General features: G+C 45.9%; 1 protein-coding gene across 5 annotated transcripts in view; it reads left to right on the forward strand.

Moving 5' to 3' along the window:
• Nucleotides 1–3,026: 3,026 nt before the first annotated feature.
• Nucleotides 3,027–14,431, forward strand: part of MARCHF8 (membrane associated ring-CH-type finger 8) — a 585,276-nt gene continuing 573,871 nt past the window's right edge. The window contains exon 1 of one of the 5 annotated variants that reach the window (XM_069240426.1): nucleotides 3,027–3,096. The gene's annotated coding sequence lies outside the window, so the exon portion shown is untranslated. Of the gene's footprint in view, nucleotides 3,097–3,779; nucleotides 3,979–14,431 lie in introns of those variants that run through there. The other 4 variants (XM_069240425.1, XM_069240427.1, XM_069240429.1 and 1 more) reach the window with 4 other exon arrangements.

Here is a 14,431-nt window from a genome sequence, read left to right on the forward strand (position 1 = left end):
AGCTGTAACTCCATAAAAGGTGGGGAAGGTCCAGAGGAAGTCTGCCCAGCCTGTTGTGAGTGTCACGGCGAAGAAGTGCGCCATCATTTCCGGCGGTCCAGACACAACCGCCAGCACCGTCGTCACTGGTCCAGAGAGCACCGCCAGAGTCACAGCCCAGGAGGGCTCAAGTATCGTCACTGGTCCAGAGACCACCGCCGGAGTCACAGCCCAGGAGGGCTCAAGTATCGTCACTGGTCCAGAGAGCACCGCCGGAGTCACAGCCCAGGAGGGCACAAGTATCGTCACTGGTCCAGAGAGCACCGCCGGAGTCACAGCCCAGGAGGGCTCAAGTATCGTCACTGGTCCAGAGGGCACCGCCGGAGTCACAGCCCAGGAGGGCTCAAGTATCGTCACTGGTCCAGAGAGGACCGCCGGAGTCACAGCCCAGGAGGGCTCAAGTATCGTCACTGGTCCAGAGAGCACCGCCGGAGTCACAGCCCAGGAGGGCACAAGTATCGTCACTGGTCCAGAGAGCACCGCCGGAGTCACAGCCCAGGAGGGCTCAAGTATCGTCACTGGTCCAGAGAGCACCGCCAGAGTCACAGCCCAGGAGGGCTCAAGTATCGTCACTGGTCCAGAGAGCACCGCCAGAGTCACAGCCCAGGAGGGCTCAAGTATCGTCACTGGTCCAGAGAGCACCGCCAGAGTCACAGCCCAGGAGGGCTCAAGTATCGTCACTGGTCCAGAGAGCACCGCCGGAGTCACAGCCCAGGCGGGGCCAGGATGCCACAGCCCCGCTGGGCAATGATGGAACGTCATGCCACACACCAATGTCCAGTGTGGAAATCGTCATGCCACACACCAATGTCCAGTGTGGAAATCGTCATGCCACACACCAATGTCCAATGTGGAAATCGTCATGCCACACACCAATGTCCGTACCAGAACCGCCATGTCATAGCACCGCTGAAGAGGGCAAAGACCGCCATGTCAAAGCACCGCTGAACAGGGCAAAGACCGCCATGTCATAGCACCGCTGAACAGGGCAAAGACCGCCATGTCAAAGCACCACTGAACAGGGCAAACACCGCCATGTCATAGCACCGCTGAACAGGGCAAAGACCGCCATGTCATAGCACCGCTGAAGAGGGCAAAGACCACCATGTCAGAGCACCGCTGAACAGGGCAAAGACTGCCATGTCAAAGCACCGCTGAACAGGGCAAAGACCGCCATGTCAAAGCACCGCTGAACAGGGCAAAGACCGCCATGTCATAGCACCGCTTAACAGGGCAATGCACCGGGTAGGAATGAATGGCCCACCACATCAGGCATCCTTATCCCATGTGCAGCTGGGACAGTGACAGGACACTACCTTTCACGGGGAGACTCATCCAGTCTGGGCACCAGTCACCCCCCAGTACCAGTATGGACCTGCATCAACTTGAGAGACTGTGGCTTTGCACTCCCCAGGATGTGACAGTGGGCAACCCACCCACTGTAGAGACTTGAGAGACTGTGGCTTTGCACTCCCCAGGATGCAGCAGTGGGCAAACCACCCACTGTAGAGACTTGAGAGACTGTGGCTTTGCACTCCCCAGGATACATCAATGGGCATGGAGCCCCGTCGTGGATCTGGCTTTGCATTCATGTGGCTGAGGTGCCCCCCCTTCCCTTCCCCCTGAGGTGCCTGTAGTGTTTCTATCTGATGCCCCGGCAGTGTTCTCTCCGATTTTGGTCAGGTATCTATTGTGGGCCTCGCCCATGCATTTTTGGACTGTTTGTGCACGGACATTGTTGTGTACATATCTGCACTACTTCTCGGATTGTATATATGTAAATAAGAGTGATTTTAGAATACATATATTTGTATATTTTTGTATGACATGTATATTGGCACATTACAAAGTTTGACCGAAATTTGCATTGTCTTTGCATTCTTCCGGGGGAATTGTGGGTTGTTACTGTTCTTTTTGTGACTGCATTGGTGTGTATGTTGTAATATGCGAGGGTGGGGGTGTTTGGTGGGTGTCCCCCTAACTTTTGCCTCCCCCGTGTCGTAGGTGCTGTACTCACCGGTATCTTCTGCACCTACGTCGCTGTTGGTCGTGAAGGAGCAGAAAGACAAGGGCAGGTAGTATTTGGAGTTCCGGGTCCATGGAGTCGTCGTTCCTCGTGGGATGTGTAGAAGGTGAGCGTTTTCCCATAGCAATAGCTGTTTCCGACGTGTTTTTATCCACGGTGAATCCGCCCCGGAAAAGGTGGCGGATTGGCCTGTTGTAATACTGTGGGCGGTACATTGTGTTCCGCCTGTCTGTTGGCGGTGACCGCCGTGCTGCTTGTCTGTACCGCCGTGGCGGGCGAAGTGTTAAAGTGGCTGTCTTTGTTGGTGGTTTCCACCAGGGTCATAATTCCCTTTTTTTGTCCGGCTGACTGTTTGCGGTATTACCGCATCTTTAACACCGTCCGCCAGGGTTGTAATGACCCCCAGAGTCTCCATTGTCTTTATCGGAAAGATCCGAGTCCGGGTAGTTATCATGCGCTTCATCATCATCAGAATCTAAATTTTTTTAAATGACAATAGGTGTAACATGTTTTGTTTTGGTAGCGCATTTTTTCGACGATGTTTTAGAAAGTATCCCCTCCCTTCAGGGAGGCCTTTGAGGAACTGTGTCCTCCGCCTTGTGTGAGGAATCCTCACTGTTCAAAAGCGTCATCTTATTTTTTTTAATTCCTCGAAGCTCTCTGCCTTCCCCTGCAGAGTGGGCCAGCATCGTCTTAGACATTCATTGTACCACAGAATTCTGTAATGTCTTGGATAATTTGTCCATGGAAGCAGAGACTGCTTGTTCCACTGAAGACTGTATAAAATCATTTAGATTTTCTTTAATCATTTCCTCCTCCTCTGTGACAGCATGGGGAAATGGGGAGCTATCCATAATGAACAGAAATTACAGGCAAAATTAAGTGGAGAAAACAAAGGAGTCCAAGGGGTTAAGTTTTCCCTCACAGGCTGGCTGGAGAGACGGGGAAAAAAGGCACCAGGAAACGTGAGGAGAGTTGAAGAGGCTCCCCGGCAGACATCTGAAGGTCCGGAGGCAGAATAATCGGACCCGGTGTGTAAACAGCTCAAACATGACCTGAGGGTGGAGGTGAGGCACAGAAAGAACAAAAGGCTTCACTTCATAGCGATCGCCGTGTAAAATGTTGGTCGCGCTGAAGCGTTAACGCCCAGAGCGAGCCTCCGGCAGCAGGCGCGCGGGCAAAAAAGGAGCAGCTACAAGCTGGCTGATCACAACACAGAGCGTGGCGTGTCAACATGCTTAGAAACAGATAAACCAAACGGAACAATAAACTTGTATAACAGTTAAACAAACAGAATGAGAAGTATTATGATAATAAATACTTATCCTTTACTGCCAGCAGCTTAGAAAAGAGTGCTGGTCTCAGTCAGGAAATGTATTATACGGTTTAGTGGTTGCTGGATTTTTTCTTTGACTACAGTTTGCTTCCCATTGGCCACATGTTCATTGCCTCATGGGAATTGTAGTTCTTGGCTGCGGCTGCTGTTTAATAAAATTAGAAAAGAAATGCATAATAGGAGCCTCTGGTCTTGACATAAAATTACCCCAAGTAGCCAAAAAAGGCTCTGCGCCTGAGGGGTAAAAACCCTGGCAGCGAAGGGGTTAATAAAATTCTTGTCGCCTAAACTAGAATTTTTTTTATTCACCACCATAGTCCTTCCTCTATGATTATTCACGCGTCTGCGCTGATCCACGCTCTTCCTTTTAAAAGTGCCTGTTACGTAGTATACGACGTTGAAAATGTAAACACGCCTCGCAGCTGAGCAGGAAGTTCAATTGTTCCCTGTTCTGTATCAGAGAGAGCTGTGGTCGCGCAGGTGCTCTTCTGCGTACTCTCTCGCGTGGGGCTACCTGTATATGCTCCCAGTAGCAGAGGTGCTGTAATGAGGATTACATATGAGATTACATGAACAGGTAATGCAGCACTTGCGCGTTTTTTTCACTGCCTCTTCTGCTTCGCTTCGTTCCTTCGGCAAATCTGTGCAAGATCACGAACCAACAAGATATGTGAATAAGATCTCTTTTGGTTGAACATGACATGCATGTGATTCTGCGACACAACTTGTAGTTCCCTCCTCCCCCCTGAGGTGTAATAGCAAACGTAATCTTGTCCTCGCTTACATGCATTTGGCTGTTTGCGTCTAACGTAGGTGTTTGACTTCACCTTGTATGTAAACTGACTCGTCACCACTGTTTGAAATCTGACAGTCAATCGTATAGCTGAAAAGCCGGAAACGTAATGTTTCAATACAGCGTTTTCTCAAGATTGAAACCTGTATTTTGCACTGTACGAGGAAGCTGGCCTGCAACCTCCCCTGGGAGGGTAATTAGTCAATTTCCCTTAGTAGCTGCAGCTGCTTTCTGTTAAAAAAACACACTGTTTTTATCAATTTAATACAATATACTATTAGACTCTTGCCGTAAAATATCGAATTCGCTCTGCTATTAAAGTTATTTTGCACGCCTGACATATCTTTACTCTCTTTGGTTTTTATTCGATTTGCGCTTTAACATTTCGCGTAACCTTTTGTGTGAGGGCAGAGGTGCTATGTAGCATTTTGTTTATTTAACGAGACGGTGGTCTCGTTCATATGCACTGCTTGCTGGTTCTGTCCATAGCTTATTTCTCCCTCAAGCCAACATCATTTATTACTTACAACTTATAAGAGGGCTTTAGGTGGGATGGAAAAGTACGGTGGGACTTCAAAACGGGCGTGGGCTACGTAGTTAGCTTAACGTAGTCCTGTGATTCAGGTAGTGTGCAACCCAACCGGTATTTTGGTGTTTCTTTGAGCTTTCTGTTATTGTATCTAAATCAGTGTTTTAAATGGGCCGGTACTGTCTGGTACTGAGTACCGGCACTTTTTAATTTTGAAAGGGAGAGTACCTCCACTTCTCAAGATAAACGTAATACTTTAAATTGGAGAGTACCGCACTTCTCAGAAGCAAGCAGGTATTCTTACACATAGTACCTGCACTTCCATTTTTCCATTTCAAGCACTGATCTAAATATAATAAAATAAAAACTGACATACACCTAAAACGATCCAAGACTATTGGCTTTGTTGGTGGTTGTCTGTGTGTGGTGTGTAAAGAGGCTGTGGATCTGATGACTATGTATTCTGATCACCTTTTTGGCCCACGGATAGGCACTGTGAGAAAATTGCATTGCCTTCAACCTCCACTCTGGACATCTTAATTCAACCAGTCAACTTTTTTAAAGAATGCTGCACACCCATAGGGTCTCAAGGCTCTGTGGGGTATGTCCTCAAGATTCAGTCGAAGAGCCAGGTCTTAAGGTCCTTCCTGAATTGCGGTAGTGATGGTGACTGCCTGAAGTGGAGAGGCAAGGTGTTCCAACATTTTGCTGCAAGTTAGGTGAAAGATCTCCCTCCAGCCGAGGACCTCCTTATGCGGCATACAGTGGCGAGCAACTGCTGGTAGGAGTTCAGAAGTCTGGCAGTGGAGTAAAAGGTGAAGCAGTGGTTGAGGTAGCTGGGTCCAAGGTTGTGAAGGACCTTGTAAGCGTGTAGGAGGAGCTTGAAATTGAACCTCTTCTTGACAGGGAGCCAGTGGAGACCTCGCAGGTGTCCTCACAGTCCCCTGTGATGTGTTCTCGGCAGGGGATGTTCTGGATGAGTCTGGCTGATGCTTCTGGAATTGTAGCTTGCTCAAGTTCTTCTTGGTGGTTCTGGCATAGAGGGCATTGCCGTAGTCAAGTCTGCTTGTGATCAGGGTCTGTGTCATAGTTTGCGGCAGTCGCTTGGTATCCATCTGAAGATCTTTCAAAGGAGTCGGAGGGTGTGGAAACAGGTGGAGGTGACGGAGTTGACCTGTCTTGTCATGGTGAATGCTGAGTCGAGGATGACGCTTAGGTTGCATGCATGATCTGTACATGTGGTGTGCTGCCAAGTGTGGAGTGCCACCAGGAGTCATTTCAGGCTGAGGAGGAGGGTACCAGGATGAGGATCTCTGTCTTGTCAGAACTTAGCTTAAGGTAGCTCTCCTTCATCCAGGCGGCGACTGCTTCCACCTCGTCTTGGAAGTTCTTTTTGGCCGTTGTGGTATTTTCAGTCAGGGAGATGATCATCTGGGTTTCATTGACATAGGAGATGATGTTTAATCCGTAGTTTCTGATGATTGGGGTGAGGGGGGCCAGGTAGATGTTGATCAGTGTGGGACTCAACAAGGATCCATGGAGTAATCCACAGCTGATCTCTGTAGGTTCTAACAGGTGTGGCGGGGGTCTGACTCCCTGTGTTCTGTCAGGAAGGAGTGTATCCACCAAACGGCCATTCCACGTATGCCTGCTGCATGGAGTCTGGCAAATAGGGTGCGGTGGGACCCTGTGTCAAAGGTAGCCGATAGGTCCAGTAGGATGAGGGCTGCTGTTTGGTTGAGGAGAGAGCAGATGTCATCTGTGGTGGCGAGCAGGGCGGTCTCGGTGCTGTGGTTAGTTCTGAATCCTGATTGGGAAATGTCCAGGATGTTGTTCTTAATGTATTGGCGGAGCTGAGAGTTGATTGCTTTTTCGGCGACCTGGGCTGGGAAAGGCAGCAGCAAGATGGGGCGGTAATTTCTGAGATTCTTGGGGTCGACTGGGGGTATCTTCAAGAGCAGGTGGATCTCTGCTTGCTTCTAGTCCTTGAGAAAAGCGGCCAACTCTAGGGAGCAGTGATGGTCTTGCGGAGCTCGGGTGCAATCAAGACACTGTCTTTGCTGAAGATGTAGTGGGGGCAAGGATCGGTGGGGCTCCAGAGTGGATGCTGCGCATGATGGAGAGAGTCCCATCTGTCGTATGGGGGTCCAAGCATGCAGGAACTGTAGGAGTTCAGTGGATCCGAGTTGGGGTGGTGTTAGTGAGTTTGGAGAGTCTTGGGGCTCTGTAGCTGTTATAGATATCCTTGATTTTCCGATGGAAGAAGGTGGCTAGTCTATCGCATAGGTCCTGGGATGTGGAATGTTAGTGGCCCCAGCTTGTGGTTTGGTGAATTCCTTGATAACGGTGAAAAGTTCTTTTTTGTTATGAGTGGTGACGTTGATACGGTCCTGCAGGGCATTTTTTCTGATGAGGCCATGGTGGGATCTTGTGGCGTATTTGAAGGCTGAAAGGTCCTCCGGAGATTTGCCGTTCCTCCATTTTTTTCTCTAGTCTCCTGCAGGTGCGCTTCGATTCCTGGAGTGCAGGGGTGAAGCAACTGACTTTCTTGGTGGTTTGTTTCTCTGTGATAGTTCGGAGTGAAGCTAGGGTGGTGGCACAATCGGCGAGCCATTGGCGGAGGTTGTGTGCTGAGGTGTTTGCATCTGTTGTGTTGTGGGGGGTGAGTTGCTGAGGGGGTTAACAAGTCGCTGCTCTGTGGTCTGGTTCCATTTCCTGTGAGGGGGATGGTTGGTGTTGACGTGAGCTGGAAGTGTGGTGATGGAGAAATGGATGCAGTGGTGGTCCGTCCAGTGTAGTAGAGTTGCGTCTTCCATGGTGACTTTGCTGCTGGCGGAAAAGATAGTGTTGGGTAAGTGTCTGTCAGTACGCGTTGGTGAGGTGGCTAGTTGTTTGAGACCGATTGAGTCAAGGTTCTCGAGTAGCGAGGAGGTTGTATGGTCCTAATTGTGGCTGATTGCAGGCAACTCTTTTCAAAGCATGCACTATAAACTAATAATATGCTGAACTAAAAATACACAGAACTCAACATCCTTGGGAATAGCTATCACCCAAATGAGTACAAGCTTCAATAAAACAAGTGAAATATAAGGTGGAACTAAATCACTGACATGGGTTACCTGAATATTTATTACATCCATTGTTCAGAAATCGTCACTGTTTTTCACAGCAGAGTTAAGGACATGGATATAGGGCCCGAAAGGGATCTGTTTCAATGTCCTTTCTAAAATACTGTCGGGCCTGAGAATCAGAGGGACCTGGCCCACTTAAAGCCCTGGCTTGTGAAAGCGTCTTTATTGTGTAATCACCTGTGCTGTTTCCGAGTCAATCTATTGGGGACAGTGTAGCTTTGAATTGAAGCAGAGTAAAGTGCTGTGATGGGTGGCTGGAGAATATAATCAGGCGCCCAACTGTGACAAAAGAATTCTAGTTATTGAGTTGGGTGAGGTAATGTTTTCATAATATGTTGTCCATACAGTTCCAGCAACCTAGTAGTTTATGTAGGTAATGTTTTAAAATGTTTTAGGTAGGATGAGGTGACTTGTTTCACAGTGCTCTCTGTTATATAGGGGGACCAAAACTCACAAGAGATTGACAAGATGCACTGGAGTTTGAATCCTATGTTCAGTCCTGCATATTTTTACAGTTGATTCCAAAAGGCAGGTTCCATAAAGATGGTCCAATTCACTGACGTTTCATAGACTAAAACGAGTTTGCAAGCTCTGTATCCAAAAACCTGTCTTGTCTAAAGATATCAAAATAAATATGTTTGACTTTTGGAAATGCTGCTCTGAACATGGAGGCCCTGATTCACAAACTGCATTTTCCTGTACACAAGATAGTACTATAGTAGTACTGCTTACTACAAAATGCAGTTCACAGACCTCCACTGGCCTCCACTACTTTCTATGGGGAGATCTCTGCACTGGTAGGTTTACTACTTTGTAGTGGTTTTTGAAGGGACCAGGGGAAGTAGAAGGAAAATGGGAAACATCTACTATTAATTGGGAGAAGTTTATGGTGGAACAAGGAGGGGATTAGAGGGGGTAATGAGGAGTTGGGGGGGGGGGGGGGGGCATGGTAAGACAAAACACCCACCAGTAAAATAGTAAGATCATCACTATTAACCATCTGAACTTCTAACGTAGCTAGGTGACAAAAACAGTACTAAGTGTGCCCCAGACCTTGGAGTAAGTTTTGCAGTACCCAAGGCCACTTGCAGGTAGTGGAAAACATTGTGATAGAAAATAACGGAGGCAGGGGCTTAAGATAGCACCCCGTAGGAAATAATTTTAATATAATTACAGTGTTTAAACTTTTAAATTTGGTGTATACATATAATTTTTAGTCTTAAAAATTATGGAAAATTAATAATTACATATTGTATTTATTTACCAATTAATACCTAACGTAATTAAATAACTTCATTTTAAACCTTTATTAAAAATGACCTGTAATTTACATTAAGCACAACTTTTAATTGAAAGTACTAAATTGTAATTAACATAACATAACATTGTTGTGTAGGGTGTCTTTGTTTTGTTTACAGATTTGATATTTATAAACTAAATATTGAAAATATTTAATGAATACTTATATTGATGGGGTGATGTGCTGTAACACTTGATTAGTTCTACTGTAAAAATATGTATTTGACATTTTTTTAAATATATATATTTTTTGAAATATTGAATTTAAATAATTTCCCTTATTCTTTCCCGTGGGAAGATCCCAAACAGTGGCGAAGATCTCCACTGTAGCAGTAGAGATCACTCCCATAGTGGTGGAGATCTTCACCATGGTGGTTAAGCTCTTCGTCTACGTGTGAAAAGTTACGAGTAGTAACTTTACACTTAGAAATTTGTCACTTCTTTCATTTAAGGGGGTGGAGGCATGTAAGTCAACACTTTGGGTTACATTTACAGATGAGTGGATAGAAATAAAGATAAGTGAGTGGATATATCAATTCAATTCAAAGAAGCTTTATTGCGGCTACAAGAGCCAAAAAAGCGCGAGCAGTAATAAATACAAATAAATGCACATGATAAAATAAAATTGCAGGTAAATATGGTGATAAAAGGGAATGAAATATAAATAAAAATTAAAATGGAATAAAAATGAGATAGAATAAAATGGAATGAAATTAGAAAAAATGAAATGAAGTGAAATGCACTCTGCAGGATGTTGGGACAGTCTTATTTGGAGTCTTTGTCCAGGAGAGTTTTCCCTCTAATAAGCCAACTAGCTCCGAGGAATTTGGCGATAGCGATCACTAGCGTTGGCCTGGTGTCTGATCTAAGGATTCGCAGAGCTAGCGCAGAGCAGCGTGCTCCCAGTAGTCTGCATGCCGGGGCCAGCCATTTCCTACGGGGGGCAGTATACGCGGGGCATGCAAAAAGGAGGTGAGGGAGATTCTCCACGGGGGCTTTGCAAGCAGGGCATGCGGTGGATTCGTTGTGTGACCAGCTGCTGGTGAAAAGTCTTAATGGGAGTGTTCCAATGCGGAGCTGGAAGTACAGTTTCCTTTCCCTTGGGGAGTGGATATATCAATGTGGCATCAGATTGGTGACTGGGTAGCTACATAAATGTGATAGTTGATGCCCAAATAGGCTGTCATTTGAGCAAGTGTGTAAATGGAAGAGAGTGGGTGTAAGAGTGAGTGGTTGGGCAAGTGATAGAGCATATGTCTGAACGCATTTTAGTGGTGGAGGTATTGGTCAATGGATGAGAGAATGAACAGGTGGAGAAATGGGTATTTTGATAACAGAGTGGGTGAGTGAGTGGATATATTAGAGACTGAATACCCGAGTGTGTAGATTGATGGGTAATAGAATGCAAGGATGATAGATGGATTTTCTGACTGTGTGGATAACTGAATGGGAGAATGAACAGAAGTGAGGAGAGTGAATGACTGAGAGGGTGAGTGTGTTTGAGTGGGTGCATAGATTTTATACTGGATACTTACTTGGGTGGGTATATGGTTGGTTGAGTGCATGGTAAAGAGAGTATATTAGTGGGTAGATCAGAGGCATAGATGGTTGTTGGTAAATTAAGTGGATGAGTGGATTGCTCGATGTATAGGTGGACAAGGGGCTTAGGGAATAGAAGTATTGATAGGTGGAGGAGTATGTCGATGGATACGTTGACGGATGGAAAAGCATGCAGGCAGACCCAGAGATGGACAGAAGTCATCATGTGGATGGATTTGTGAGAGGATTGATAACTGAGTTAATGGATTGTTGGGCCGGGATGTCTGACTGATAAGTTAATGGGCTTTGGAATGTAAAATAGTCATAACCTCAGTTGTATTAGCCAAGAGGATCCCAGGCACATATTGACAGGTCTGCTGAATGCTTCATTGCAAAAAACAAACACTCCAACAGAAACACATTCACACACTGTTATATTCGATGTTGTAGAACCTTGCCAGACAGAATCTTGCAGCAGCGGCTGGCATGTAGGCAGAGTGGCGGTGGACGGGCAAATTTGGTGTTGGTGCGTGCATGCTTCATGCAAGGTGAGTGGTGTAGCTAAGAAGGAAAAAAAACACTTACCTTGCTTGCTGCAAGAAGTGCGATGTCCTCCCCGCTTCGGTCTCCTATCTGGCTCCAGCAGATTCCCTGAAGCAATCCTGGTGCTGCTTTCATGCCGATAACCAGCATGAAAGAAGCGTCCATATTGTAGGAAGCTGCCTCTCTCAGTGCTCACAAGAGCACTGGAGGCCTATGCTTTCTCTAACCCAGCTGTTTTAAGACAGCTGAATTAGAGAAGTTTAAATTGTGCATATCTGGCTGGCCGTTGTAAGGCAGACGGCAAAAAAGAAATGCACACTATAAAAAGTGCACAGCTCACTGCTGCCACTAAGCAGCAGTGGCCCTGCCCCGTCATGAAACATGGTTCAGGACGGGAGGAGGGAAAATAAAATGGTAATAAATTAGCTTTATTACCATTTTATTTTTTATCCCTGGGGGTCATTTTAAGCAGAGGAGCGACACTTCTTATTCCTAAAGGAAAAACCACTGCTGTCTTGTATGCTGTCATTGCCAGAATCTTAGACTAGGGATTTAATGTTGAGGATAGGGAATATAGCCAGCATGACTTGCTAGGATTAAAACTAAAGATTGTATGTGAAACTAATATACATTTGAGAGGGTATGGTGGTGAAAGGGTAGAAACAATTCTGTAATTCTTGTCAGAAATTTATTTTATGAACTGAAGAATGCAAGAAAAGGTTTATATTGTAAAGAAGGCTTCGCCCCTCTTAGGTCGGATACAATTAGACCAGGTGCACTAGAACAAATCTTGCTGGTTGAAAGTTGCGAGGAATCCATAGGAACCTCCTGCTAGCTAACAGACAACAATTTAAATGTGAAATCCAAAAACTACATCACTATGACATTATAGAATAAACTGAATCTTTTGATTGGATCACATCCATTGTTGTACACGCAAACCAGATCTTTCATTGAGGATGTGTGTCAGTCTTCGAAATCAGTGCCATATGGGGGTCGATGGATATACTCTCCCGAACATAAATGAAATGTTTTCCACTATTTGTTTTCCACCATTGACCAGTCTTCTGCATATCATCAGATTGTTTTTACACCCAAGATCTCGACATTTAATATTTTTTATTACACCATTTGGGGAGTTCTGATTTGAACATGTGACCTCTGGGCTAGCTTTGGCTAGTTCTGGCTAGTTCTGTTTTTCAGAGGACAATGCAAAAGTGTTTTTGTGGGGCATGTTACTTTCAAGATGATATGTTTGTGTTTGCTAGAACAGAGTGGAGAATTATGAGCATTTGGAGAAGGTGTTGAGTATGTTGGAACAGAACAGGCAGTTAAAGCTGAGAGATGTAAATTTAGGGTTGGGAGTTGTAGTCTCTAAGAGGCTATAGTCTACTAGGCAGAAGGATAGATATATATACACACAGACACACACACACACACACACACACACACCCCCGTGGTGGAATGTTCAGTGTTTAATTGGTGGGATCGATTCCCCAGTCCCAAAAAATACAAATGGAGGAAAAATTAAAGAGAGTCCACTAAATACACCAATCACTGTCAATAAGTTGTTCATATTGTTGGCATAGGATGTTTACTTGTGTTCCCTGTTCATTAGGTGTTTCGTGGATCCTCAATGTGTTTTTCCACACTTGGGGTCAGGTGGCAATAGCAATCCTTCAAAACAAACAAGACACAGAAGACAGAAATCCGCTGGTTAGATGTGACACCATACACTCGCTTGGTTCAGAATAACAGGGGACTAGGGTAGTCGGAAAGTGTACGTGCTTTATAGGGAGGGGCCGTCACCAGCCATAGTGCCTTGTCATGCAAGTGTCTGAGTGCCATTCTCCCCGTGCTCGTTGTACCCGAGCCCACTACCTTTTCCAAAATCCCTCCCCAGAACCCAGGAATTGCCTGAGACCACGGCCCTCCTGGACTGTGGTTGGGAAAGCCTCTTTGCCTCTCTGCCCCTTGAGCTCGCCAGACTTCTCTGCGCTTCTTGCTTTGTTTTCCTTGCTCTTCTTCTCCTGGCGTCCTTCCAGTGTTCTAGCCGGCTCTTGGCTGTGTTCTTCAGCCGTCCTTCTCTCTGGCTCCACTGGTGTCCTTTCCTTCTCACGACTTTACTCCACACTCCGGACTTCGGAATTCCAGTCATCCTACTCCCCACTGCTGTACTACACTGCTCTTCCACTAGAAATGGACGTTCAGACCACTCTAAAGCGGGATATCAGGACAAATAATCCATGTTGCTCTGGGAGGTACCTGGAACATGAAAGACCTGGAACGAAAAAGGCTGTAAGGCAAGGAACCAGCTTTAGGATTTGTGTCTTTATGTTGGGACAGCCACTGAAGGGGAGCATGGCCGGTAAGTAAAATGAAGCGTCTATCTAGAAGCGAATACTTTTAATTCCTCCATGGCCCATTTAAATGCCAGGTATTCGTTTTCTATGGTCGCGTAGTGTTCTGCTCAGGGAAAGAGATTACGACTGAGAAATAGTACAGGTCTGAGGTCTCCTTTAGTATCAGGTTGGGATAATACTGCCCGAGACCACGGCCTGATGTGTCAGTTTGTAGGACAAAGGTCTTTGGAAGTATGAGCAGCAAAGCACAGGGGTATGACATAAACAATCCCCTAATGCCAAAAAGCAACGTTCTCGTACATCAGTCCACTGCCTGATAGTATGTGGATACTTGTGTGTGAGCATGTCTGTCAAGGGGCTTGCAAGTTCCGAAAAACTGGGTATGAATCGTCAATAGTATCCTACCAACCCCAAGAAGGATCGGATGTCTTTCTTGGTAGAGGGTCTGAGAATCTCCTGAATAGTCCCAATTTTGGATATCTGGGGTTTCATTAATCCTGTCTGAATGGTGTGTCCTAAATAGTCTACTTTATCTGTGGCAAAAATTGCTTTTTTGGGGTTCAAAGTAAGTCCTGCAAGGTGTAAAGCCTGCAGAACTATTGTAAGGTGTTGTAAATGAGTCTCCCAGTAGTGACTCTAGATGAGTATATCGTCTAAGTATGCCACAGCATACTGGTGATGAGCCTGCAGTAGGATGTCCATAAGTCTCTGAAACGTGGCCGGGATACTGTGAAGGCCAAAAGGCATAACCTTAAAGTGGTAGAGTCCTGTAGATTTTGCAAATGCTGTTTTTTTTTATTTTTAAGTCTAGAGACCCAGGTAAGGGCAATCTG

Source organism: Pleurodeles waltl, chromosome 6 (genome assembly GCF_031143425.1).
Source record: "Pleurodeles waltl isolate 20211129_DDA chromosome 6, aPleWal1.hap1.20221129, whole genome shotgun sequence".
Lineage (NCBI taxonomy): Eukaryota > Metazoa > Chordata > Amphibia > Caudata > Salamandridae > Pleurodeles > Pleurodeles waltl.